The sequence below is a fragment of the Salvelinus sp. IW2-2015 genome, linkage group LG18, assembly GCF_002910315.2.
Source record: "Salvelinus sp. IW2-2015 linkage group LG18, ASM291031v2, whole genome shotgun sequence".
Taxonomy (NCBI): domain Eukaryota; kingdom Metazoa; phylum Chordata; class Actinopteri; order Salmoniformes; family Salmonidae; genus Salvelinus; species Salvelinus sp. IW2-2015.
The window spans coordinates 2486778-2490925 of record NC_036858.1 but is presented as its reverse complement, the minus strand read 5'-3'; positions in this window follow the sequence as shown (position 1 = coordinate 2490925).

The following is a 4148-nucleotide window of genomic DNA, read 5'->3' as shown; positions in this document are numbered from 1 at the left end:
ATAATACAAATCTGTGTTATTTATCTCATGAAATTGCTATGGTCCGATGTTGAAACAGTACACACATGTATTTATATACAGTTGAAGTTGAAAGTGTACATACACTTAGGTTGGAGTATTTAAACTTGTTTTTCAACAGAATATGTCCTCTATAAGAACTCAAGGCGAGACCCAGATGCAGACACGGAAGGCAGATGGTTTGAGTCTTTGATATGTATTAGTAATCCAAAAGGTGTAAGCAAGAGAATGGTTGTGGAGAGGCAAAAGGTCAAAACCAGTCCAGAGTCCAGGAGGCACTGGGTTGGAGTCCCACCGGGCCTGCCTGGAGTTAAGGCGCTTTGCAGTACGGAGATATTCCACATTTTTATGGTCGGTCCAGAKCAGGAATGACTGTTCTGCTCCTTCCAGCCAGTGCCCCCACTCTTCCAATGCCATCTTGACTGCCAGGAGTTCTCGGTTGCCTACATCGTAGTTAACCTCTGCAGAATTGAGACGATGTGACAAGAAAGTACAGGGATGAATCTTTTGGTCCTGGGCAGATCGCTGGGACGGGATGGCCCTCACTCCAACATCAGAAACATCAACCTCAACCACAAATTTTCGGGACGAGTCCGGATGGATGAGGATGGGTGCTYTGGTGAACCGATGCTTCAGGTCCATGAAGGCTTTGTCGACAGCTGGAGACCATGTGAACGGTACTTTGGGAGAGGTGAGTGCAGAAAGGGGCCCACCATGATGCTGTAACCCCAAATGAAATGGCGGTASAAGTTAGCAAAACATAGGAAATGTTGCAACTGCACCCGGACGTAGGTTGAGGCCAATCCACCACTGCTTTCACCAGGATCCATCTGGACATTTCCCTCAGCAATGACATATCCCAGAATGGAGATTGTAGAGCGGTGGAACTCACACTTCTCGGCTTTCACAAACAACTKATTTTCCAGGAGGCACTGAAGGACCTGTCTGACATGAAGAACATGTTCTTGGGCAGACCGGGYAAAAAACAAGATGTCGTCAAGGTAGATGAACATAAAATGATTTAGCATGTCCCGGAGCACATCGTTTACCAGGGCCTGGAAGACGCCAGGGCGTTGGTGAGTCCAAACYGCATGACCTGGTTCTGATAATGTCCGCTGGCTTTGTTGAATGCTGTCTTCCACTCATCTCCTTCGCATATATATTTTCTTTAATTTAAAATATTTTTCTTTACCTTTATTTAACTAGCCAAGTAAGTTAAAGAACAAATTCTTATTTTCAATGACGGCCTATGAACAGTGGGTTAACTGCCTTGTTCAGGGGCAGAACTACAGATTTTTACCTTGTCAGCTCGGGGATTCGTTCTTGCCACCTTTCGGTTACAAGTCCAACGCTCTAACCACTAGGCTACCTGCCACCTCATCCGAACCAGGTGGTAGGCATTCCGAAGGTCCAGCTTGGAAAAAYGGGTGGCCCCCTAGAGAGGTTCAAAAGCCGAGGAGAGGAGTTGTAGGGGGTAACGATTCTTAACTGTAATATCATTTAGACCCCGGTAYTCAATATACGGACGCAGAGTCTTGYCACAAGAGATCAATGGCACAYTCATAAGGACYATGCGGGGGAAGAGYTGTAGCCCGTGCCTTGCTGAAGACCTCCAGGAGGTCGTGGTYCTCTGTGGGGACGGCAGAGAAATCCGAGACTTGACTTAAGCCCTGAGGAGGCCGTCTCGGGGGAGGCTGRGCTGCTTTGAGGKAATGGGAATGGCAGAACYGACTCCAACCCAGGTTTGAACTTGTGGTCCAGTCAATAATGGGGTTGTGTTTTTAGAGCCAAGAAAATCTCAAAACAACAGGATCATGGGGAGACTCAGTGAGGAAAAGCTGTATAGCCTCACTGTGATTTCCTGAAACCRGCAGATTAACAGGAACAGTACTSTGGGTAACTCTACCAATGGAGCGGGTGTCCAGTGCTCTAGCGTCCATGGGAACAGAGAGGAGTTGAGTGGGGATACCTAATTCAGAAACTAGGGTAGCATCCATAAAACTCTCATCTGCTCCAGAGTCAATGAGCACCCYGAGAGATTTAGACTGGTCTCCCCACAGCAGTATCACAAAGAAGGGAGTGCAGTTGATGGGATTTAGAGGATTCCCAGTCTAGCTCYCCAGAGTACTTGTTTCTACTACAGAGATAGGTCTTCTAACTGGGCAGGTGGCTATATAATGTCCTGCAGCCCCACAGTACAGACAACTGTTGGAACTCAGCCTATGTGAACGTTCTTTGCTGATAATCTAGCTCTGCCCAGTTGCATAGTCTCCGGAGTATCTGACTCACCCGTTGCTGATGATTCTCGAGGGAACTCAGGTGGCTTCGGATTCTCTCTGAACAACAGCCTTCGGGGACTTCCGGATTCCTTCGAAGGTGAGCGAGCTACTGAGGGTGAACGAGTGTGACCTAGACCAGACCTCCTCTCACTCCTTCAGTCCCTTAAACGTCCATCAATTCTAATGGTGAGGGCGCTGAGGGAATCGAGGTCCACCGGCAATTCCAGAGCAGCCAGCTCATCTTTTACCACCTCAGTTAAGCSGTTTAGGAAGGTATCGAAAAGACACTCCGGATTCCAGGCACTCTCGGCGACCAACGTGCGAAAATCAACCACGTAGTCTGTCATACTACGGGAGTCTTGATGCAATTCAAGAAGATTTTGGGCCGCCTCTCTCCCAGATACCGGAAAATCTAAAACCTTCCTCACCTCTGCCATGAAATCCTCCAGATGATGACAAATGGCGGATTGTTGCTCCCAAACTGCCATAGCCCAGGAGAGTGCCCTTCCAGAAATTAGCGTAATAATATACGCTATCTTCGATCAGTCCGAAGGAAACGAAGATGGCTGTAGCTCAAAAATAAGAGAGCATTGAGAAAGAAAACCCGGGCAGGTACCAGGATCCCCAGAGTAACGCTCCGGAGGAGGTAAGCGGGGTTCTCGGGGAGCCGGGGTAGGCTGTACAAACCCACCACTTATAGGAAACAGTTACTGTGTGGTTGGGGGTTCTCAGAGGTGACAGACTGCCTATCAGCTAACTCCCTGATTTGCTCCATGATAGCCTTAAACCCTTGGTCGTGGTCGTTCCGTCAGGGAATGAAGCCCTTCCAAAAGGTCCTGTACTAACTCTTCATGCCTCCCAATGGTGGCTCCCTGCAGGGAGACAGCGTGGCGGAGCTGGTCCAAGTCTGCTGGGTCTGTCATGGCCAGTTCGTACTATAAGAACACAAGGCGAGACCAGATGCAGACACGGAAGGCAGATGGTTTGAGTCTTTGTTATGTATTAGTAATCCAAAAGGTGTAGGCAAGAGATTGGTCATGGACAGGCAAAAGGTCAAAACCAGTTCAGAGTCCAGGAGGTACAGCGTGGCAGGCAGGCTCAAGGTCAGGGCAGGCAGAATAGGCAGGCAGGCAGGAACAGAGTCTAGAAAACAGGTAAGGGTCTAAACCGGGAGGACTAGCAAAAGAGAATAGAAAAGGAGTACGGGAAAAACACGCTGGTTAACTTGAAACACATACAAGACAAACTGGCACAGAGAGACAGGAAACACAGGGATATTTACAAGTGACACCTGGAGGGGTGGAATCAATCACCAGGACAGGTGAAACAGATCAGAGTGTGACAGTCCTCAGTGTTCACAGGTCCAAAACAGATCATCTGCYTGCTGTGTTTTAATCAGACWAAATGCTTGGTATTAGAGGCTAGGTGTGCCAGCTTAGTGTCACTCCGTGTGAATTATAAGCAGGAAATGGGTCAATGTCACCTTGCCACAAAACCCCAAAGCCTGCCGCTACAACAGCCATTTTGTGTCCAACTACTGAATAGAGTTTTTTTTTTTTACTCAGTTTCCTTCCTGGTTTGGCCTTGGAAGTCAACGGAGATATCAACAGGTGAGAGAGAGGTGCCAGGATAAAGTGAAATGTTTCTTCAAACGAGACTAAATACTGAATGTACTGTATGTGTGTGTCTGTGGATGTGTGTGTCTGTGGATGTGTGTGTATGTGTGTGTGTGTGTGTGTGTGTAGTCTTATGCAAAGTATGTCTCTACTGTACCATATGTATAGGCCATCTTGTGCTTAGCTCTGCATGTAACATGTGGAGTCACCAACGGGTGTGTGGGTGAGCTGTGTT